At 35.9% G+C, this 25,721-nt stretch overlaps 1 protein-coding gene and 1 pseudogene across 4 annotated transcripts in view; one reads left to right on the forward strand and one right to left on the reverse strand.

Moving 5' to 3' along the window:
• The window catches only part of DIAPH2 (diaphanous related formin 2), a 995,484-nt gene that overhangs the window by 838,068 nt on the left and 131,695 nt on the right, over nucleotides 1-25,721 (forward strand). The gene's annotated exons all lie outside the window — the stretch shown is intronic.
• Nucleotides 246-5,474, reverse strand: LOC123594081 (annotated as a pseudogene).

Below are 25,721 nucleotides of genomic sequence, written 5' to 3' on the forward strand. Positions count from 1 at the left end.
AAGTAGGCTCTGTGCCCTCAGCACGGAGCCCAATGCGGGATTTGAACTCACAAACCACGAGATCATTACCTGAGCCAAAATCAAGGGTCAGAAACTTAACTGACCAAGCCACCCAGGTGCCCCTATATTTTTCAAATTTGATTATAATATGTCTTGGCGTTAGTCTGCTGTTGTTGATTTTAATGGGAGTTCTCTGTGCCTCCTGTATCTTGATGTCTGTTTCCTTCCCCAGATTAGGGAAGTTTTCAGCTATTATTTCTTTAAATAAACTTTGTTCCCCCTTTTCTCTTTTCTTCTTCTTCTGGGACTCCTGTAATATGAAAGTTTTTACATGTGATGGAGTCACATAAGTTCCATAAGTCTGTCCTCCTGTTGCATAGTTCTTCTTTCTCTCTTTTGTTTAGTTTCATTAATTTCTATTATTTCATCTTTTAGGTCACTAATTCATTTGTCTCCTTCCTCTAGCCTCCTGTCATTGCATTAAGCCTCTTTCCAATCTCATTTATTGCATTATTCTCCTCTGGTTGATTCTTTTTTTTAACTCTTTTATCTCTGTGCTAATGGTCTCCCTGATGTCTTCTATTCTTCTCTCAAGCTCAGTAAGCATTCTTATATTGTTGCTTTAAATTCTCCATCAGGCATGTTACTTATATCTGTTTCACTTAGATCTCTGGCCATGGCCTTATCTTGTTCTTTCACTTCCATCTTTGCATTTTGTCTAAACCTCTGGCTGCTTCTTTATGTCAGAAAAGCCAGTTATGTATGCACTACTTCTTCAATGTTGCCTCTTCTCTCCCTTTGTCACCAAGTCACTTGGTTCTTGACCATGATGCATCAAAGAATTGGAGACCTGAGACCAGAATTTATTGAGGAGATAAGTATGGTACACTTTCAAGAGCAAAGTGAGCAAATGCCAGAGCATGACTGGCAATGGGACGGAGAAGCTCCAGCTGTATCTTTTTAAGCCAGCTTTGTATACGTGTATATTTGGCTTCTATTGACATCTTTGATTGACAGCTATCAGTTGTATAACATTTTGGCTTCTGTACATGCACCTACCCATGATATATCATATGTTTTTATGTATTGTATATTTATGAATTTCTAATGAGCTTTTGCTGTGACCTGAAGGGCAAGTGGCACCTTTTGTTCACATGCTCTGTTCTTGGAAGTCCCCTGTGGCTTTTGATCTAGCTCTGTGGCTACCCCTTTCCTGTTCTGTTAGCCCTTAAAAGTGGCTCTGAGGGAGTGGCTGTTAACCCTGGTGGGGGGGGGGTGTCTCCCAGTGTGTGACCAGAATCTGGCCTTTGTTCCTCCTTACTCATGCCTAACTAACTGCCTAACACCTTTAGTTGTGAAGTTTGTTCTGTCAGTGTTCAGGCTGATTTCTGAGTTATTTAGCATGATCTGATAGTTATCTAGTTGTGTTCATGGGAGGAGACAAGCCTAGGATCCTCCTACTCTGCTGCCATCCTGGTTTTCTGGCCTTTTTTTCACTCCTAGAAAATACTGAAGGTGTGAGTATGTTAAGACTCACTCACAGCAATAAAAAGTGATATCTAATATGCTGACTCCATTGGATTAGATGAACTGATTATCAAAGCAGATAACATCTTACAAAGCAAAAGCACAAGATTCAAAACTAGTCACAATTGATCTCAGCTCAGTAAAATATATGTATACAGTTGCTGAAAAAATCAGAATGATATAAAACAAAATATTAAGTCCTTGTAACTGTATCACAGTACTATGGGTAGTTTTTACTTTCTTCCAACTTTTCATGATTATATCATCAGAATAAATCAAATAATAATTTAAATATTTTTGTATACGACATTCATTATATTTATTTTACTAAATAGTATGGTTCAAAAAAACACAAACAAATCAGAAAATTTTACTTAAAACTACTCCAACAAGATGGATGGAGTTGATGCCATCCCATTCCCTTCTTTCTATGTATATGAAGCTGGAGCCATATCTGACAGCAAACACTCAAGTATACTTTGCCTTTCCTGTTGAACGTGAATGAACTTCTGTGAACAAGGGAGACAAATGAAGTTTTACAAGATACAGGCACTTCATTTCCCAGTTTTTAAAAATAAGCCAGGTGAAAAATATTTAGTAAAAGTAACAGGAACAGACAAAGCTTTAAGAGTTCTACCATTAGTTCTAGTGACTTACACTCAATGCAAACAGCATCAAACAAGTAAAACAAACAAAAGTTTAACTGGGGTTAATGGGCATATATGTAAAAAAGAAATCCAATTTACTATAACTGGAGAAAAATGGCCATTTGAATCCAATTTAGAGATATACTAACAATGTGCATTAAATCTTGTGTACCTATGTAGCTGAGTAACATCTGAAAGCTTTGCAAGAGTATGTAAGCGAGAAAAGCAAAAGGTGCTTTTGATTCCATAGTATCTGACTAAACAAAACAAAGCAATTTACAAAAAAAAGTACCAAATGATACTTTAAAATAAATAGTTAATCATTTTGATGAATATATACATGTAGAGTCCACTTCTTGGGGATTTAACTATCTAAAAGTGGCATATCACTATCCAGAGTTGCAGGAACAAGTTCACATAAGTAAAACAGTGTGGCTTCACTAGCTTTGGCTTCAGTCAGTGGCTCCAGGTGAACAAGATTACTTTGGGTTGGCTCCGGATCTAGGCTGCTATCAGAAGCTCATCAACTTCTATGGGTTTATGTACAGAGGACATAACTTCTGATGATGCTGTACTCCCCTTTTCAACAGTAGAAGCAGGGGTCCCATCAAGGAATGCAAGAAGTAGAAAGGCAGTGTACTGGATAATCTGCTTATCTGTTTTCGGTTTAGATTTTCTTCCCTCTTCTGAAACTGGCTGAACTACATTGTTCTTGGTAGTTTCTAATCCTTTATTCTCAAAATCAACCAGGAGATATGGGTCTATGGTAAACTGTCTTCCTGACAGCATGGCTTGGAAGTCCTCTAAGCTGCAATCAATACTGTCAAGATAATCCAACAGCTCAACCTTTCCCAAAAGATCGATGTTATCATTTAAAATGGAATCCATCATGGTCACAGGATCTTCTGTGGTCAGACTAGGTGAGCCAGTTAGCTGGACAGCACTAGACATGAGAGGGCTGGTGCCATTACTGCCTGAACTTAGGGATTCTCTAGCTGGTTCATTCTGATCTCCACTCTGAATAACAAGTGCATACTCATCTTCATTGTCATCTTCAACAATGACAATATCAGGGTACTGGCTACAGTTGGAGGGATCACATATAACATCCTCATTAGTTTCTGGAATAACTGGGATATTTTCTTCATCTGCATTATCATCAGTTATATCATAAATAATGATGTCATCTGAAATCCTCTCCCTTGGCTTTAAGCCTTCAGTCCTACTATGTGGAACTTTATGATGGTGATTATCAGCTTGTTCTTTGACTATATGTTGAAACAGATTCTTCTTTTGGGCTCCATTCTTCTTTTGGGCTTCTTATGGGCTCCATAGTATTTAGAAGTAGAGGCCTTTTACGTTTTAAACTCACAAGTTGGTTATTCTGAAGCAACATAACAATAAACTAGACAATCTTTCAAGTAACTTGTTGCTGTTGTGCATGTTTTGCTCATAATTCTGACACCTCCTTCCAAAGGGATTCATTCTCACTTTTTAGTTCAGAAAGCCTGGACTCAATAGTTTCCTGTTTTATTTGAACTTTCTGAGCACTACTTACATTTTTTGTTAAATCTTCCTGACAAATCTTATTTTCTTCTGGTTTTGAAGATGAAACCTTGCTTTTAATGTTCTGCAACAAGTCATCCTGACCTTGTTTGAAGTAAGAATGCTGAAATTCAACAGGACCATCTCTTTCCTGCTTTACAATTCCAGAGCCAATATGTAAAACTTTACAGAAACCATACATATTCAGTTGCCTCACAAAGCTTGCCATGTTATTGTGCTTGAAATATTTTGGAAGAATTTCTCTTACAAATCTTTGTTCATCCAGAACCAGAAAACTTTGGCCATTCTGGCTCCAGGTGAAGAATTTGTTGGTATGGGTTTCCTCCACAAGCGTCCACAGCTTGCTGAGGAAAGCTGGCATGTTTGAATTCTGCTTCATTGTTAACCGCACGCAGGGATTCCAAATTCTACACCAGAACACAGCAGTGGTGGTGGCAGTGGCAGTGTTAGTGGTGGTAGTGGTGGTGGTGGTGGTGGCGGCCAATTTAAATATTTTTAAAATGAGAAAGAAATTTAAAGACAGATTAGTTCTGCTCTATTTAAAAAAGAAACAAACAGACACACCTTAAGTATGCCTTTGTTGGATTCAGAGCACAGCCCAATATTTGATGTTCATGATAATTGTGTGAACCAACAATGATGTATTTTCTCTAGATTCTTTTTATATATGCAACAAAACGTATAATATATCTGTGAAACATTTCTATATAAATGGCTAAGGTAAAAAGCGTTGGTGTTTAAAATTTATAAACCCTCAGCTATCCAGATCAACTTATTCTCTGAGGTTTCTAGATAGTGGAGATCTTATTTTAGGTTTTTCTATTTTAAAATGAAATTGCTCTAAAGCTATGTGTCCTATTAAATTTTGCAATATTATTATATCTAAGCTTCCTCTCCTAAGTGTCCATAGCCATTTATTGAGGCATTATTCTCAGGTGCCCATGGATACAGATGTTTAAGTGATTGCTATTCAAACATGAGGTTTTTGCTGTTTCATATTGCCTTTGTTAGTTGACCCTTGCTTTTTTTGGACTTTCACAAAGTAAGAGAAGAAATATTTATGTATTTCCCAACTGTTGCAGATTATTAAAAGCAAATCATAAATTATTCAATCAATTTGGAAAGCTTCCTGAGAAAAAGTATACAACATAAGAAATACAGTATTTAGAAATCATATCTCCCTGCTAGTTGTGTTACAATTGAAGCACAGTTCCTACTCAGTCCTCTCCTCTTAAAAGTAAAATCACACAATAACAACAAAATAAATTCTAAAAGCAAATTCATTTCCTTGTGGAAGAATCTAAAATATTATATTCATCTTTTATGTATACAGTATTCTTGTAGCATTATTTGAATCTTCATTACTGCTTAGCAGTCTCCTTGTTCATTGTACACTGAATCACATGCCTTGGTAGTTGTTCTAGATTTCCTCTACTCTCCCCAATCCTTTAAACTAAAACCTACACCCTTCAATCTCAGTAAATTATGTTCAAAGTTCCCTCAATTTCTTTCAGTATCCCTTCTTGAGACACACACTATACTCTTCATCTTACTCTTCTTACGCCCTTCAGACTCATGTGTCATGAGTTATCCTATGTTTTTTTTTTCTTCTTAATGTCTTGCTTTAAATTTATTTCTTTTTCCTACAAAAAGGCTTAGGTCTTTCTGCAGAGAAAGACAGATACCATATGTTTTCACTCTTATGTGGATCCTGAGAAACTTAACAGAAACCCATGGGGGAGGGGAAGAAGAAAAAAAAAGAGGTTAGAGTGGGAGAGAGAGCCAAAGCATAAGAGACTCTTAAAACCTGAGAACAAACTGAGGGTTGATGGGGGGGTGGGAGGGAGGGGAGGGTCAGTGATGGGCATTGAAGAGGGCATCTTTTGGGATGAGCACTGGGTGTTGTATGGAAACTAATCTGACAATAAATTTCATATATTAAAAAAAATAAAAAGAAAAGAAAAGAAAGCCTCAATGATAAATAAACCAAATAATAAATAAACAAAAAAAATCTCCAAGCTACTATCTTATGTCTAGCTGGGGAAAAATGACATGGCCACACCAAAAAAGATACACACACACACACTATATACATATAAACATATCTGTGTGTATGTGTGTGTGTATATATATATGTGTGTATATATATGTGTGTGTATGTATGTGTGTGTGTGTGTATATATATATATATATATATATATATATATGTAAACAATGACACCCATAGATGAACATTATATGGCTACTGAGAACTTGCCTCTACTAATTAGCTGGTTTAATTGGAATTGCTTCATCTGATGTGAAGCCTTGATGATCAGCCAATACTTTTTAACCCTTACTCTTTATTGTGAAATTTTAAAATATATACAAAATAGAGTAATATAGTAAACCCAGCACCTAGCTTCAAAAATGATCAATCCCTGTTCAATTTTGTTCTATCTACTCCCACCCTTGGATATTTTCAAGTAAGTCCTAGACATTACATTTTTTCATCTGTAAATATTCTATATGTATTCACAAAATATAAGGATTATTTCTAACATAACTAAGTAATATTATCATACATTATGAAAAATATTTCCTTACTAAAAAATATCTGGTGTTCACATTTCTTCATCTACTACTTCCCCAGCCCCCCCATTTTGAATCAGGAACTGAATAAGATCGGTTTATTTCTGTTATTCTCTTAAGTCTCTATTTGAAACTGTGACATCTGTCTTGTATTTAGTTATCAATTGCTATACATCAAATTACCCTCAAAACTTAGTGACTTAATATTATAAATACTTATCATCTTAAAGTTTCTGTGTGACAGGAATTTGGGAGCAGCTCAGTTGAATGATTCTGTCTCATTGTCTGTGGCAGTCAGGACTTTGTCCAGGGCTGCAGTCATCTGTGGGCTTGAATCTGCTTTCCAGTTTACTTCTGCACCATGTGAGCCTCTCTGGAGGGCTTTTTGAGTCTCCTACAACATGATATATGGGTTCCCCAAGTGTGAGTGATCTGAGAGAGAGAGCAAAGAGGAAGCCATAGTACTTTCCATGCCCTAGCTTGACAATGACATAACAACACATCTGTCATATTCTATTGGTCATACAGACTAACCCAGAAATAGTGTGGGAGAAAACTTTACCAGAGCATGAATACCAAGAGTTGAAGATAATTGGAGGGGTCATCTTGGAAGCTAGCTACTATACATCTTCATCTCTTTTTTTTAATTTTAATTTTCAACTGTTAATTATGGAAGGAACCAGGTCATTTGTCTCATAGAGTTTGTATTTTTTATTATTGCATCCCAGTGGTGTTATCTACATATATCTTTACCTATCTCCCCATCCCACGTATTTTCTATAAACTTAGATATAGAAGCTAAATCAGATTTGGGTTCCATGTTTTTAGCCAGACATCCTTATTGTTGGTAATGTGCTATTTTTATAATGGAGCACATGCTGGCTGGTTGACTCTTAGTGTATCAGCAGCCATTTATGATCATTATCTGGATCCATTAATTCAATAGTGACATTCTATCATCCCTTCTTTTTAAAAAGCTATTTGTAATACTTCTATAAAAAGATATGTCCCCCATCAGCTATTTGGTCTCATTCAGGTATATTTCATGTGGAGAAGACAGGGTGAATGCTTGATTCTTTCTCTTTGTTCATCAGTTTTCAAAATGATTTGTTGGTTCCCTAGAATCCCCCAAAAGTATCAAGTGAGGCCTGGAAACCGTCATGGATATGCTGAAGCAGACTGTCTGGGGATGGACTCTAGGCGTGGGCATTTTGAAAAAGCTACTAAGTGATTCTGACTTACTCCTCTGTTAACTTCTACTGATCTCCATTCCCAGAATCTGACTTAATAGGTTTAGGATGGGACCCAGGATTCTGGTTTTGTTTTCTTTTTATAATCTTGAGATAATTTTGTTGAGTTGACAAGTTTGGGGAACATAAGCTAGACTATACCTTTTCATATTTACTATGGCTATATGCATCTGTGCTATTCTCCCATGACCTGGGTATTGCACATTTGCCCTCCTACAACAAACTATTACACTGAGAGTCTGCCTAGCATACACTCTGGAGTTAGAATGGTTGGGTCCAAATCTTGGTCTGCCACTTACTAGCTTTGTGATCTTGGGGAAGTTAATCTCCTCTTTGTCTCACCTCTGGAAATAATACTAGGATTCACCTTATGGTTGTTTGGGGACTAAATGAGTTAACATTGGTAAAGTGCTTAGAACAGTGCTTGGTAAGGATTTCTTAAGCACATAATAAAGCATAGTTCCCTCTGAGTTATCCCTGAATACTCGGTTAATAAAAGCTAGGCTTGGTAGTTATTATTATTATCCTTATTGTGTGAAATGGCATTTACTTATTTATTTATTTGCCGCCTTGTTTTATTTGACAATGTGTTTTGCACATTCTTTTGTATGAGTGCATAGTTATCTTCCTATTACTTTTGTACTGCTGTCTAGTATTTTTTTAAACTGACATTTAATATTCCAGGCATGGTGGAATATATATTTTCTAGTTCACTTAATCTTCATATCAATATTTTAAGATTCAGAATATTGTTCTTATTTTATATAAGGGAACTGACTCTCTGAGAAGTTCAGTAAGTTGCCCAACATAATAAAGCTGATAAGTGATGGTATAGATATAACATATGTTAAAGAAACAGTGTAATGATTAGGAACACAGACTCTGGAGCTAAGCTCTCTGGGTTCAAATCCTGCCATTTCTGCTTCTCAGTTGTGCATCTTGGGCAAGTTACTTAACCTCTCTCTATTTCAATTTCCTTTTTTGTAAAATGAGCATGATAGAAATACCTACTTCATAGGTTGTTATGAGAATTAAATGAATTAATACTTGCAAAGTGCCTAAAATGATGCCTAGTACATCATAAGCACTTTGTATACTAGCTATTACTGCTATTATTAATCATTAGCAATTAATTTTATTTGTTTTGGTTTACAGAAAAGGCAGAAGTTAAGAGGGAGAGATTGAAAGTGTTCATAAGGAAGGGAATAAACATAGGAGCATTAACTTTCAGGAGGAGAGAAAAAGGAGAACTGTTTCTACCACAAAGATGGACAAGATAGAAGATAATTGATGTCTAGGTGAAGGCAAATGATTAAACTCAGGAGACAGACTCATTCTTACAAGGTAGAAGGCAAGATCATCCTTTAGGAATGAGAAAAGGAGGGTAGAATTGGAAGCCTGTAGAAACAAGGGGAGTTTGAACACACTTGAGTAAGCCAGGAAGCACACAATAGACATGGCCATGTTAAGTTTTGTTAGTAATCAATCATAGCTCGATTACCTGAGGCTAAGGAAACTAATGTCTAGTGGAGCAGGTTCCCATATTATTTGAAGGGTAGATCAGCATCCTAGTGAGGCCAGCAAGTTTGGGCATGGTTGAGTGGGATGGTTATGATGATAAAGTAGAAGTGAAGGTGCATTGAGCAGGCAATCAGGAGACTTGGATTCATTTTCCAATTCTGCTATCATCTATCAAATAGGTCACTTAACCTCTGCATCTCAGTTATTTCCCTTATGAAATGAGAGAGCTACATCAGATTATCTCTAACATCCCTTCTAATTCCAGAATATGTGACCCTAAGGGGCTGATTCTAGAGGCTAGCTGTAGGATAAAGCAGTCAATTGAAATGCCAAAAGTAGGAAAGTGATGAAAAGGCTCAGGGAGGTTGGGATGCAGGTTCAATGAAAGTGAAGGTAGATGAGGAGACTCATGATAGTCAGGCTCAATCTCAGTCTTTTCCATCTTTAAAATTTGTATCTGTGTTCAAAAAATTTTAAGATGAGTTTGTCCGTTTTTGTAGCAGATATCGTGGATATTGTGAAATTAATAGGCAATGTTTGACAAACAAAAAAGTAAATATCATTTGAGTTCTCATATTTAAAATATTCATTAACACATCAAAAATAGTTTACTTATAGGGATTTATTTTTCTGCTTTTAAGCAGAAGATAACAAAAGGATTTTATGTTTTCCTGTGCCCATAATAATACTACACTTTGGAGTAGCTAACTAGGTTGCTTGAACATGCTGTTACAGAACTGGTTAATCCATAATTCAGTAGGTTCTTGGCTTCCAAGTTGCCTGTTGACAATCCTGAAGAAAGTAGATGGAACTAATTAGCACTCAGCATTATAAAATAGGAAGAATTAAATAAAGCAGCTTCAATATTAAACTCAGACCCCTATGAAGATATTCCCTTTAGTTATGGGGATTTTGAAATGATGGACAGGCTAAACCAAAACTCATAATCCTATTACGGTCTCCTACACCCACCTAATAAGCTTCGAGAGCTGTTTCCTTAGAGTCTGGGATATTGCCATCTTCCTCTAGGCTTTCCTGTATACAGCTTATAAATTCTTTACTGTTCCCACTAAATACTTTGTTATTTAAAATAGTGTAAAAAGACAGTATGTAAGTATATATACATATTGATCCATTTTGACTGTAATAATACCATTGGCCTGTAGAGAACTTCAGATTATTAATAATTTCAGAGGAAATATTTTTAACAAAAAAGCTCCAGGCTTAGCTGTAATGAGGCATTTGAAAAGGAGGAAGGGATATGTTTGTGTACATAATGAAAATATTGAACCCTTTGGGATGTTATAAGCCATGGTGTACTAATAAATGATTTTTTCATTTCAGTGTTCCAGCAGACATATTTGTACCCTTGATGTACCCTTGCAAAATGCCTTTAGCTCACATTTCCTTTTAAATATTTCTACCTCCTGACATTTGATACTAGGGGTGAGGGTACAACGGGGTGAGTCTGATGGAGAAATGAGAGTAGTAAAAAGCAGACAAATTGGTGGTTTAGAATAATCAGCCCATTTTTAGCTGATCTGTGTGGTTCATATGAATTAATTAACCGCTTACAAGCATTTGTCTCACAATCCTAATTCTCATTCAGTTCAATGAGTTTTATAATTATCATTTAACTAAATAGCACGAAAAACTGTTTATATCTTGACACTAAGGGAGCTTTGTAGAATTCTCTTCCTATAAATCATCTGAACTTGTTTACAATTTGCAGTAGTCTTATTTTTCTTCTAGTTTGTGCTCAGGTTGCTGTTTTGCTGTTTTAGAAAATATTTTCAGGGTACAAATTACGGAACATGCTTTAAAGTTTGGTTTGCCTTCTAAGGGTAAAGGACCTCAGTAAAGAATATTTTCACATTTTCATTGGGGGAATGTAGGCTTAAACTATTATCTATCATGTTAAACAATTAATCCAATGGTGCTAAATGGATATAGAATGATTAATTACTCATTCTTAAGACCTGTGTTATTTAGTTTCTGGTGATAAGATGGTGATAAAGCACCCAAAAAGAGAGAAACAAGACTATTGTATTGACGATGCTGAAAAACATTATGAAAACACTAGGAAAATATGTTTGTGATGAGAGGCATATGGGCCATCCCCCACTGCTGCTGCCTTGTATATGTAATTACTTTTTCTTTTCACATAAAAACTTAAGGTGATATTAATAAGTATTTTACTTAAATGTGTCTTTGTTGATTACAAGGAACAAAAAGGTATTTTTTAAATTGAAGAATAATTGACATACAATACTGTATTAGTTTCAGGTGTATAACTGATTGGATATTTATATTATTATGAAGTGATCACCTTGGGAAGTCTAGTTACCATCCGTCACCATATAAACTTGTTACAACATAATTGACTATATTCCCTATGCTGTATATTACATCCCTGTGTCTTATTTATTTCATAACCAGAAGCTATATAAATTGAGCTTATTGAACAGCTACAGAGAAGCTCATGGGAATTCAGGATAGGCAATATCCTATCCTAGATATCTATCCTAGATCTAGATGCCTGAAAATGGGAACTTCGTTCCACATTCAGATTGTCTCTGGAATGCCCCACAACACGAGTTCATGGGCCTTTTTTAAAGGGTACTTTGCTTCTCTTGTGCTTGGAGGGAGACTCTACTTATCCTGGTCTAACTGCTCCTTCTAGCTCTGACAAGAACTGTTGGTTCCAATTCCACATTCCAGTCAGAGGAGCGTTATTTTGTTGTTCTCCCCCAACCACACTTTTTTTTTGTTTTGTTTTGCATTAGGGCCTAGGATAGCTGCCCTTTAGGTCAGATTACTGTCCAGGTTCAATTAGCTGTTACTATTTAGGTGATATGATAACTAATATAATTCTCACAACAATCCTATGGGATGGGTGAAGTACTATTATTCCTTTTATAGAGGGGGGAAATGAGGCAAGGAGAGGTTAAGTAACATTTCCAAGGTCATGTAGCTTCAGGGTCTGTGCCCTGAACCAGCGTATTCTACTGATAGGAGCTATTTGCTGAGTTACAAGATGTAGTTTCTAGTCCTTGACCTGCTACTATGTGAATGACTTGGGCGAAATCACTTAATCTCCCTGGGCATAGAACCATTCCATGAACAGTTTAAAAATTATTTTTCTAATTTTTTTATTAAAAAGCTAAAGGAGGACATAGAAGCCCAATAATACATTGTGTTCAGGCTTCTTTAGTTAAAGGAATAGAAATCAAACTGGCTTGAAATAAGTGGGATTTATTCAAGGACATGATAGACAACCTTTTGGACATCCAAGGATAGGAAATAGCAGTCAGACCATAGAGTGCCTTGGACTGGAAACAAAACTGGAAAGTTAGAAATACAAGCTTCTTTCTCTACCCTTCCCTGCTCTCACTCATCTCTGTCTCCTCTTTTTCTCTATCAGTTTCCTTAGTTTAAACATGACTGCCATAGTTGTGATAAAGCATGACCTTTACTTCAAGTGCTAATCTTTACATGACATTGGCCTATTTGAGTTCACATTCTTGTAACAGAATCTGACTGGAACAGCCTCATGTTTGGATTTGTTCCCTTGGGTCAGGTGTCCAAAGTGTTTCAATCAACCAGGGCAGGAATAAGATCACATGGTTCATGGGATTGCTACCTCTTCCAGGAACTATATGGAAGAACATATTCTCTGAGGAAGAAGTATAGGAAAGGACAAACAAATGGACAGATATTTGCTATACCCATAAGTCTAGTCTTATAACACTGTTTTAAATATATTGTGTATTTCTCCATAGATCACTACTTTGGCTACATAGATAATTTTTCCATGTAATAAGCACTTTGCTGTATACCAGGTACTTTACTAGGAGTATATTAGGTGCTGGGCCTCTATGTCCTTATCTATAAAATGAACGAAATGTCCAACTTTACAGTTCTGGACACACACATTTGTGTGTTTATTTATATTTTAATGAAAATATTGCTCTTACTACTAACCTAACAAGAATTTATTTATCCAAATAAATGTTCTTCAGAGTGCCATGATTTGAGCTAAATGAGAAATTCAATATCATTTCTTTATAGTTGCACCTAGTTTTTAACCAGACATTAGTATTACACAGCTTAATTACCAAGCTTATCTATTCTATTTGACTCTGAAATACTCGTCCAAAATTCAGGTCTACTATAAAATATCAAAGAATTGCTTTCATTGAAACTATGTAAAAGAATGTGAGGCTGACTCTAAATACATCCCAAAGAGGCACTTCACATATATCTCACACAGTGATAGAATCAAGCAATGATTCTTTAACTCCCACAGCAACCACATTGATGAGACAAGATCTCATTTGCCAAGACATGGAGGTTATTTAAAAAGTCATTGACATTACTTATAGTATCAAAATAATAGGAAAGTATAAAAAATACAAGTGCCCAGTTCAATCTATAGTTAGCCAGTTATGTGGCTTAAAAAATAATTTGGTTGGATCCTTTCCTGAAGTGTTAAAAAGAATTCTATCTCCCATTTACTGCTCTAACCCATGATCAGTATGTTTTTCTTATTCTCACGTAGAAAAAAAAACAGATTGAAATGCTTTGAACACACCGAAAACTAAGTAGATGAATTTAGAGCTTTTAGAAGAATGAAAACACCACCCTGCCATAGATCTCTCCCTGAACCAGCCAATTTCATTAATCCTTGTTTGTTGTTGTTGTTGCTTCACTGTAGTTATGCAGAATCAGTGCTGCTAGTAAAGGCAAGAGCCCCAGAGAGGGTGGAGTTGATGTTCAACAAAGTAGATTTACCAAATCTGTTAGTATGTGCCTGGTTTCATGTTGGTGTTAGACACTATCTTATTGTGATGGCTGTGTAGCTTGAATGTGTGTGTGTGTGTGTGTGTGTGTGTATGTGTGTCTGTGTGTCTGTGTGTCTGTGTGTGTAGGTATGTTTGAACATATTTCTGCTGACAAGCTCAAAATCATGGGGTTATTATATATGCTTTATTTAAGGAGTGATTTGAGAAAAGTGTATATATTTTTTTCTCTTTCTGTGGATTAAAGTATCTTAATTTCTCTCTTTTTAAAGTCTGTCTAGATTAGTCATTCAGATTTCTAAGAGGAATGGAAGACAATTTCAAACCTAAAATTAGCATTCTATTTAAGCAGTATAATCTCATGAACACATCCTTTTTTCTAAGGCTGAGAACAAAAAATGTTTTACTAAATTTAAGGATAACTGATATGAAAAGTCCATCATAAAAGTGATTTCAGAAGTTTAAAATGTTAATCACAACTTTCATACTCTAAAACCCCATGTTCCTCATTTAATTCCAAGAAGGTAAGTCACTTGTTATTTCTAGAAAACTATGAATAGTTACACTAATTTATTTTTGTTGTTGTTACACAAAGATTTTTTTAAGTTTATTTATTTTGAGAGAGAGAGAGACAGAGAAAGAGAGAATGCATGGAAAGGGCAGAGAGAGAGTGAGAGAGAGAGAATCCCAAGCAGGCTCTGCACTGTCAGCATGGAACCCCATGCAGGGCTCAAACTCAAGAACCATGAGACCATGACCTGAGCTGAAATCAAGAGTTGGACAGTTAACCAAGTGAGCCACCCAGGTGCCCCTATTATACAAAGATTTGAAATCAATGCATGGTCTTCCTTCTTTCTAATAGAGACTAATATACTGGTTTCCACACTTTTCCTGTGGAATTATACTTTAAGACCTAAGGTACAGTAGAAATATCCTTCTAAGTGACCCAGGGACTACTTTTGTACAGGACATATTTTTGGTGTTAAAGTCCTGACTCATTCCTGTCCTGGCCTTCTGTCTCATCTTCCCTGTTCTACATTTATAAGCTGGCTTTAATGCGTAGGGAAGAAACAGAAAGATCAAATAACTGTAAAATGAATAGATTTTTTTTAAAGTTGAACATAACTTTAAAATATATTTCACAGTCTACAGAGAAATAATATTTATATTTATGTCTGTCTGGTGTTTTCAGATACCATAATTTACCGCTTTGGAAAATCCTAGCAGAAACCATGTATTTAACATGGGAGTACACAATTATATGCTTAATCTAAACCTACAACAATGTGATTGGACCTGATTTGTAGAGCAACTATAAAAGCTGAAAAATTATCTTGACAACATTCCTGCCGGGATTGGCCTTCAGTAAATGTTTGTGGTGGTATTTGGAGGTCATTGTCAATCTAATAGATCACTATGGCTTAGGAGATGATGCCTACAGTAAAACTTGAGTTCACTGCTTATCAGGGAATAATTGAAGCCTCCCAAACCGAAGGTTCATTAGGTCAGTCTGTAAGAGCCCTCAATCAGACCAAGTTGGCAGGGGAATACTTTTTTTTTTAATGTTTATTTATTTTTGAGACAGAGAGAGACAGAGCATGAACGGGGGAAGGTCAGAGAGAGGAGACACAGATCTGAAACAGGCTCCAGGCTCTGAGCTGTCAGCACAGACCCCGACACAGGGCTCGAACTCACAGACCGCGAGATCATGACCTGAGCCAAAGTCGGCCGCTTAACCGACTGAGCCACCCAGGCTCCCCAGGGGAATACTTTTTTAAAAAAAAAATAGAGGCAAAATTTTCCCACTTAAGATTTTCCCACATTATATTCCTACTGCCATCACATTGTCCACACCAGGGAGTAGAATACTAGGCCATTATAAAGTTCCTAATGTCAGCCACTGGCCACTGTCACTTAAGATCATGGCTGCTGCTATCCTTTCTATAATCATCATCATCACCTAGGGTGATTTTCAGGAGAGAATGGTTCTCAAAGTAAACAAGACTCTAAGGAAGATAGGGACTTGTGTCATATTCATTAGCGCCAGTATCTTACCACAGTGATACACATAGAAGGTTCTCAGTTGTGTGTTGATCTTAACACCAAGGACAGAAACTATTGTGTGACTTCAGCCTACATATGGCCTTTACCACCCCATTTTCCATCCCTTTTGGTCTAACAGAATTTGAAAAAATTATTTCTTCCATATTTTCAATACGTATTGTTTTATATTTAGCAAGCCTATGTTATTTGAGTTTGATTTTGGTATATCTATGTTGAGATAAAAAGAATATTTCAAAGGACTTTTAAAAAAAATAGATTACTGTAAAGGAAACCAAGAAGGTTTGAATATGTAATTTATTAGTTTTTTTAAGAATTGTTTTTTATGTTGAAGTAATCTCTATACCCAATGTGGAGTTCGAACTCACAACCTTGAGATCAAGAGTTGCATGCTCTATCAACTGAGCCAGCCAGGCACCCCTGAAGTTTATTAGGTTTTGTGTGTACATTTAATTTAACACTACATGTTAGTTAATATTTATTAGCAATTTAGATGATTGTGCTACTGAGATTATATCCATGTGACAAATCACAACAAATGCAATATGTTGTGCATATCTGTCATAACTTGAACAGATGACAGAGGCACAATTTACCTCATCAAATATGCAAGATGCCCTGGTGGGGATTAACAAAAGAAATAGTTCAACTAAGAAAATGGCAGGTTGATGATGGCATGGCAGGATCTAATTATTAGCATCACCAATATAATGTGAGTATATAATAAATTATATAGTTTTTAATTATTTTTAATCAGCACCAAATTAAGCTTGAGTTGTATTTATAAATCTATGTTCATGCCTAATATTTAGAATTAATTTGTCAAACAATACCCTTCTTAGAATTGAGATTTAGAAAATCTATTCCATTATACATAAGTTGATTTTATTTCCAGGGGGCATCCATTAGGACAGACATCATGAAAAGGCCACAGACCAAAATGTTGATTCCCTGGCTGACACCTGGAAGAAAAATAAACTAATGTTTAATGGAGTAGACTGTCTAAATCCCTGTTTTTAGAAGAGTACACATTCATGAATATGTATTCATTGTTGAATTCAATAGATTCTAATAGTGAAGGACATTTGTATCATAAAAAGTAGCATTTATTCATTCACTTACTACTTTCCAAAGAAAGGAGCAAGAAAGCAGCTTGGGATGGAATGCTGGCAATAACTAGTTCATTCATTTATCGTGTGACATATTCATCATGGCCTGTATAATAACCAATGAAATAAAAATGTGTTATGTGTATAATCTATAGTCTAATATTTATTCGGAGCCAATATTAAAAATGTACTACTCGTGATTTTGTCTTATTCAGAGTTCTGGGCTCAGTACGATATCTATTTATTTGTTTGCACATTTCAAATAATTTTTGTTTTTATTTTGTCTTTTCTGTGATGGTAAATCATCCTTGTGCAACAAGGGCTAATCCAAGATCAGCTACATAAATGGCCTGAGTGCTATTTTAAACAAGATTGGGTGATTATACAACATGACTTTTTTAAAGAAAGTCAAATGCCAGGGGCACCTGCGTGGCTCAGTCGGTTAAGCGGCTGACTTTGGCTCAGGTCATGATCTCCCAGTTGGTGAGTTTGAGCCCCACATTGGGCTCTGTGCTGGCAGCTCAGAGTCTGGAGCCTGCTTCGGATTCTGTTTCCCTTTCTTTCTGTGCCCCTCCCCAGCTTGTGCTCTTTCTATCTCTCAAAAAATGAATAAACTTAAAAAAAAGTCAAATGCCAAAGTTTCCAGTAGAAACAAGATATTCATTTCAACCAGCTGTCCTACTTTCTGTGTAAACACTGAACTAGGTGACATGTAACCATCTACTACATCTTAACAACATTCCTGAACATTGGGTTTTGTTTTCCCAAGGAAAAGGAGGAAGAATGGAGGATTCAAGAAGTTAAGTTGGTTGGCAAAGGTCACAGGTAGTGAGCAGTTGAATCAGAATCTGCACACTGGTTTGTCTGATTCCAAACTGTATGCTCTGTTATTTCCTTACAATCATGCCTTTCACTTGGGGACTCATTCAAAAGATTTATAGGATCAATCAGATTTTCTTTTGTAACACTCCTAAAAACACTTGTAGCTGAATTTTTAGTTCTTGCCACAAATAAGACTAGTAACAGCACTACATTTTAAAAGAATGAGTGATTTTGTGTACATCTTCATTGGAATACTTTTAAGAGTTTTCAAATCAGACAGTTGAAAATTCACGCTGTGGTCTAGACATTATTGATCCTGTGCCATCTCATGCAGGTAGATATAAATCCTTTCCTTAAAGATCTCTGGTGAAAAACACTCCAGGTGTTTCCATGGTAATTTACCTTACTCAAAAAGGCTTATAGGGCCAATAACATAACGCCCAGTTCCAGTGAATCAAGCCAATAAAGTAATAATCCTTCCTAAAATTATAATCTTCAAAGGGTCCCTGGAAATTACTTATAGGAAGTTTATGTGATTTTGCCATTTCTCTGGGAAAGGCAGTTAAGTCTGAACTTTTAAGTGAGCAGGCCTTGAGTGGGTCACAAGAAGATTTTTATTTTGTTTTTGGAATCCCTTTATACTTTAAATCACAGATCTCTACATTAAATGTAAATGAATGGAATGTTGAAAATTGACATAACTTAAAAAATTGTCACAGTTGTTTTCAGGTAGCTTTACTCTTCAATTTAAATATCCTAGGGGCGCCTGGGTGGCGCAGTCGGTTAAGCGTCCGACTTCAGCCAGGTCACGATCTCACTGTCCGTGAGTTCGAGCCCCGCATCGGGCTCTGGGCTGATGGCTCAGAGCCTGGAGCCTGTTTCTGATTCTGTGTCTCCCTCTCTCTCTCTGCCCCTCCCCCGTTCATGCTCTGTCTCTCTCTGTCCCAAAAATAAGTAAACGTTGAAAAAAAAAATTTTTTTTTTAAATAAATAAATAAATAAATAAATATCCTATACTGTAACTGGTTGCTTGTTTGTCCTTTTATTTTATTTTATTTTATTTTTATTTATTTATTTTTTGTTTTGTTTTCAACAGGGCTTTTATTTATTATTATTATTTTTTTATAATATATGAAATTTATTGTCAAATTGGTTTCCATACAACACCCAGTGCTCATCCCGAAAGGTGCCCTCCTCAATACCCATCACCCACCCTCCTCTCCCTCCCACCCCCCAATTGTTTGTCCTTTTAAAAAGACTATGAGCAATTGGAGGGCAAGAATTATGTCTTATTTATCACAGGATCTCTAGTATTTAGCATAATTCTTAACACAGAAGTGATCAATAATTACTGAATAACTGAATTCATTTCTCCAATTGATACTGCTTACACTGGCCTTTCTCATACTTTCCCACAAAGGTATCCTGCTAAATTACTGCTGTTTCTCTATCTTGGTTCATATTATTTCTTTTACCTGGAGTTATCTTTCCTTCTCTTCTTCACCTAAATAAACCCAACTAGTTCTTCCTGGTACAATTAGGTGATACATGAGTCCTGGTCTGACTATTCTAGCTATCACAATCCTGTCCCCCATATTCACACTCATTTAGCCCCTTTGGGCATCCCAGACACTTTAGCCCTTTATTATATTATTTGCCAAATTTTTTAATGTTTTTGACCTTGTCTCTCCAACCATTATGAAATGTGCCCATGTTTTACACTATTTTCTCTCCCCTTCATAATGACCTAAGCAGAGTCTAGACCAGGAGATGCCAAACTGTGGCCTCCAGGCCAAATCTGGTCCATATGCTAAGAATGATTTTTACATCTTTAAATTATTGAAAATAAGCACAAGAATATTTTGTGATGTGAAAACTAAATGAAATTTAAATTTCCATAAATAAAGCTTTCTGGAACATAGTCGTGTTCATTCATTTATGTATTATCTGTGGCTGCTTTGAGACTACTACAGCAGGGTTGAGTACTTGTGACAGAGACCCTATGGCCCAAAAAACACAGAAATACTACCTGACCCTTTACAGAAAAAGTTTGCCAACTGCTGGACTAGACCAACAATGAGTACTTGTTGGTTAAATAATCCAATACCTTATGACTATTCCACTATGAAACAAGATATTCTGCAAGGACTGGTGATTATGTAATCTTACCTTAAATAAAGAAAAATAATAATAAAAGCAACCCTTGGAGCAGAAATAATTCTTATCTTTTAGTTGGTGAGGTACAAAAAAAATCCCTTTTCTCCATCTGTGGTAAACTGACTTAGTGCCCTTAACAGTTTGAAACCTTCTCAACATGTCCAGAACCTCTTCCTGTGGAGATTCTTAAGAACAGGATAGGTGATTATCATTCTGGAATGGACTGGATAACCACAAGTATTGTACAGATCAATGATTCCTGGAATTTCCTCTATCTGTAAGTGTTGCTTTATTAAAAATGAGAAAATTGATTTGTGAAAATAAAGTCTTCTCATCTCCTAAAACTCCTTTAGTCTCCTTTGTCAAGACCCACTTTTGGTTTAATCTAGTTCTTTTAATTAAATAGAAGATAATTAAAGTTCACAGAATTTAAATCCAGCAGGTTTGATTTAGTGATAAAAATCTGTGGTTTGTCAGCTTTTCAAAGCATAAACCTGGCGTCAGTCTTATCTGACAGGTAGTCAGCCTAGCAGGTCCGAGAATGAAAACCAGAACACCTCATCTTTTAAGGCATGACTTGCTATTTATCTTCTGAGGCATAATTTACTATTGCCATAGAGAAAATAAGTAGGGTTAAAGAAGTATAAAAGGCCCCAGTTTGCTTCAGCACAATTAATTCATTTAGCATGCAATTGTCAGTGACTAGCCCTACAAGGTGCGTAGGTATATTTCAAATAAGGGAGGGGCTATCCTGCAAACATAGCTTATTTGATTAATGTAAATTAGTCTTTTACTCACTGAATATGTAAAGCATGTAAATTTAGCCCTGCTGTCAAAATGTAGCTCTGTGCCATTAGTTTCTGCAGCAGACAAGGCCTACTGCTGCCTCCTGTACTGCATTTTCAGAGAGGTAATGCGAATGACAGCTTGAGCAATTGCCTTAATGAGCCAGAAAGGTGTTCTCTCTTATTTGCATTAAGCTCCTAGAGTCATCTGAAATAGAGATCATCTGTGGATGTTACAGAGTGAAAAAAGACATGGGTTATCCTATTAATATGTTTCTCCAGACATGTTAAGAACGAACCATCAATCAGTCATTTGCCAAGAAAGTGGCTTGTTGTCAGTGTTATCTAGGTGATATGCCATTTGAAATGTGAGTTTTAGATTCTGATTACCATGCTAGCCAAGTAAATATATTTGTCAAGCTGCATCTCTTGGTCATCTCAGGGAAGGTTGTAGGGTTTCCCAAATTGATCACAAAATAGCATTAGTATTGTAAGCCTAAAGTGAACAACAAGAGATATTGAAAAAAAAAAACAAAAGAACACTGTATATGAGTCATCAGGAAGATGTTAGAAATCCACCCACATGCGCCATATTACATGTAAAATTCAGCTCAATTGCAGCTTTACTTTGTGTTGTTAGAACCAAACACATTGATACTTAAGACAAATGTCCTGTTATCTGAGTCGTTCATTCTAAGTGACATGTTCATGTTTTCTTACTAATTTCAATCTGTTAGAGGTAATTCACATCACATTGACATAAAGACTGAGAAAGTCATGTTCAAATTTTGGTTTAAGTAATGAAATATATACCTGTAATTCACTATGGTATTTTGGTTATAAAATGTAGCTATACTTTTCACATGGCATCAAGAGAAGTAATGGTTTAACACATTAATATTGTAAAAGTACACATTTATACTTAAACCACTCCACTTAGCCAAGGATTTGCATAAACTGGCCAAGTTCAGCTTGGGTTTGTAATAGCAGTGAAATAGCAAAGGTATAACCACTGCAAGCTAAAGTTTCTTTCTGTCACCATGGTATACAATCTATGTCTACATCTTGCCTAATCCTAATTAAATTGTATGTCTCCTGGGTCTGAAGACGGAAAGTCTGAAGTTCAACTAATATTTAAGAACTTAAAGTACTTTTCTACAGAACTTGTACTGTGCGATACAACCTCATAAAAAAAAAAAAAACTGGGCTGTAGATTTTTTTCATTGAATTAGGAGTATATTTTAAAAACACATATCTTTTTCAGATTAAATAATTCATTGTGGTAGAAAGAAAAAGTTAGGCAAGTGAATCATCTCTATAGTTTTCAGAAGGTGAATCAAATAATCACTAAAATGAAGTACATGTACTTCAAGTATCATGTGAAATAATATTTCCCTATAGATTCCTTATTGAAATCTCACATTGATTTCTGGGTGTGTTTGACCCCTGAAGTAAAGTGTGGGGAGTATTATAGAATTTAGATTTAATGCTTAGGTAATGGGGTACTTTTCCAGTTACAGACTTTCACAAAGTTTCCAATGAAACGACTCTGAGAAGTCCCTCATCTCAGTTACATCATAAATGACAAAACCTCAGCTTTCTAAGCATAAGTCAGTGATAAGTGGAAGGGTGACTCTTCTAGTTAGTTACTTATTTGTGGAATTTCCCAAAGTTAACTTGTATCATAACCTTCTTGCAAGGAAAAATATTTCATGAGAATCTTATGGTGTTGCCACAATTGTGTAACAATCCCCAAGAAGCACAATGTGTATACACTTAAAGCATTCATTTCATAAAGCTTACTGCTAGTAAAACCAAAAATTCTGTTTCACACTTATAAACTCCTGGAGATGGTAATTATAATGCATTATTTGTCAAATTTCATGTTTTTTTTAAATCCCAAAGAAAATGTGACATTCTACTATGTCTTTGAATCTGATTATGTAAATTTGGTTGTCTATAACACATTATTTAGTTTCTCTCCAGCTCTGTTTTCAAGCTGATGATGCTAAAATTTGTGTTAATTCACATCTAGGCATATAGGTATATTTGAAATCACCTAATTTGAAATTGCCGTTCTTAGAGTTAGCTCTAAGAAATATAATTATGTAAAGAATATTTTGAATGAAATATTGAATACATTAATAGAAACAGTTAATTTTTCAATGCATCCCCAAATAGTAGGCTTGGAAAGTGATGCTTTTCTACTTTAATTTTAAATCTTGTACATCTTATGGGCAAGAAGCAAGCTTATCCCTATATTAGGCAAGGTAGATTAAATACTAGTTCTATTAATTCAGAGAAACTAGATTCATTTGATGATGATTTAATTCTGGTTAAAAAAATAATAAGGAGATTCTTGGTTCCTTTCTATAATTTCCTATCTTTTTCCCCCAGTTGTTTTCTTGTTTTGTTAAGTCGACAGGTTATGATTGAATGCCTTGGGACCTCATTGTTCTTTAAATCCTGTCATTGGTTGTTTTTAATTCCATTCCTGGTAGCCATATTTAAAATACCAAACTTTTTCTGTAAAAAAAGAAAGGAAAGAAGAATTTTGATTTGCAAAGTGACTTTCAAGATATTCTGATTGGTTTTATTTGAGAAGGCAATGCACCCCTTTCTTTTCCCTTCAAAATCAGGTATACTACATATTTCCTTTCTGAAACAGGAAAGAAAAAACCATGTATTACAGCTCTCTTATCTCTGGGAAATGTATAATTCCTGAGTCCTTACTTTTGGCCTCTACCTTCCTTGGAGGCTACTTCTCTCTGATTAGTTTGTGGTCATCAGAAAAGTATTACAGGCTGAGAGTATGTCTTACCTTTCTACTGGAAAGGCATTGTCTACCCCATACATTTGAAACTTGAGCTAAATCCATGCCCCAGGAAAAGAAAAGCCAGGAAGTCATTTTGCTTTCTGGGAGTTTTCAGAGATCAGGGCAAAGAAGAGAAGGGAAAGCCTTGGCATCTATTCCAGAATTAACCTTGATTGCTAAACTTCAATCTAATCTCTCTATGATACATCATCAACATTCTGAGTGTACCTCGTACATGAAAGCCAAATTCTGGCAGTTGCAGGGTTTATTTAAAAATTGTGCCCTTTGTTTGTTTCCTTTGCATATTCTATTTCCCCAATTAACTTTGTGAGCCCTGGACAAATTAGTTAACGTCTCTGAGCCTCAAAGGCCTCATCTATAAAATGAGTGGTTTAGAATAAATGATCTTTATGATCCCTTCCATTGTGAACATTCTATTCTGCGAAACCTCAAAGCTGTAAACTATATGAGAGTAAGAGCCAATTTTTTTTAATAATTTTTAATCTCTCCACAAGGCCTAATGTAACTTTGAATTCACTACCTTGCTTCTACTATGTGAAGTAGAGAATAGATTTTTGAAGACAGCTCTAACATGTACTAAACATTAGAATGCAACTGATTTCTGTACATTAATTTTTTATTCTGCGACTTTGCTGAATTCATGTATCAGTTCTAGCAGACTTTTGGTGGAGTCTATAGGGTTTATGTACACAATGGAATACGACTTGGCAATGAGAAAGAATGAAATATGGCCTTCTGTCGCAACGTGGATGGAACTGGAGAGTGTTATGCTAAGTGAAATAAGTCATACAGAGAAAGACTGATACCTATGTTTTCACTCTTATGTGGATCCTGAGAAACTTAACAGAAGACCATGGGGGAGGGGAAGGAAAAAAGGGAGGGAGCCAAATCATAAGAGACTGTTAAAAACTGAGAATAAACTGAGGGTTGATGGGGGGTGGGAGGGAGGGGAAAGTGGGTGATGGGCATTGAGGAGGGCACCTGTTGGGATGAGCACTGAGTATTGTATGGAAACCAATTTGACAATAAATTTCATAAAAATAAATAAATAAACTAGATTAGAAATTAGACATTCTGTTTAAATTGCAGGTCAGGTCATTTATTAGGTGTAGATGTCATAAGAACTTGCATGTTTCATCAATAGTAAAAACATTGTGGGAAATGAATCATTTGGTGAGATTATGTAACCCCATTTACAGGAATAATACTTCAATTATTGGCTATAAAAGGATTGTAGGTTGACTTGTGTCCCTCCCACTCCCACCCCCCACCAAAAAAATATATGTTGGTATCCTAATTCCCTGGTGCCTATGAACATGACCTTATTTTAAAATAGGATCTTTGTAGATGTTATTAAGATTGAAATCATACTGAATTAGAGTGAGCCCTAACACCAGTGATGGATATCTTTATAATAAGGCCATGTGGAGACACAGGAATCAAGAGACCATGCCATGTGATGATGGAAACAGAGAATGCAGTGATGTACCTGCAAGCCAAGGGGTACCAAGGACTGATGGCAACCACCAGAAGCTAGGAGAGAAGCACAGAATAGATTATCCCTCAGAGTCTCCAGAAAAGACCAACCTTACCAGCACCTATTTCATACTCCCGGCCTCCACAGCTGTGAGAGAATAAATTTCTGTTGTTTTTAAGCCACCCAGTTTGTGGTAATTCATTACAACAGCCATAGGAAACTAGTACAGAAGGTTTGGACACCAGCCTAGAGAGAGCCCCCAAGGGATACAGCTCTGGACTGGATCACTCATAGATTATAACCACTGTAGGATATGTACTTTTAGCTTAGGACATCTTTATAAATCATAATGGAAATTGACTACTAAGATTTCTTTTGGAGCAACCCAGATTTCCCTAAGAGATTAGGAACTATCTTATAAAAGCTCTAATCAGCCTGAACTAGAATCCTATTTGTTGTAGATATTACTCATCCCTTGAAAGCCTCCATTGACCCAGCATTTCATACCCACAAGCCTAATGGTAAGCTGCAAAAAGACTATTCCTTAGAGTTACCATCTACTTATTGATGTACCTTTTTCTGCCTTATAC

The sequence above is a fragment of the Leopardus geoffroyi genome, chromosome X (genome assembly GCF_018350155.1).
Source record: "Leopardus geoffroyi isolate Oge1 chromosome X, O.geoffroyi_Oge1_pat1.0, whole genome shotgun sequence".
Classification (NCBI taxonomy): Eukaryota; Metazoa; Chordata; class Mammalia; order Carnivora; family Felidae; genus Leopardus; species Leopardus geoffroyi.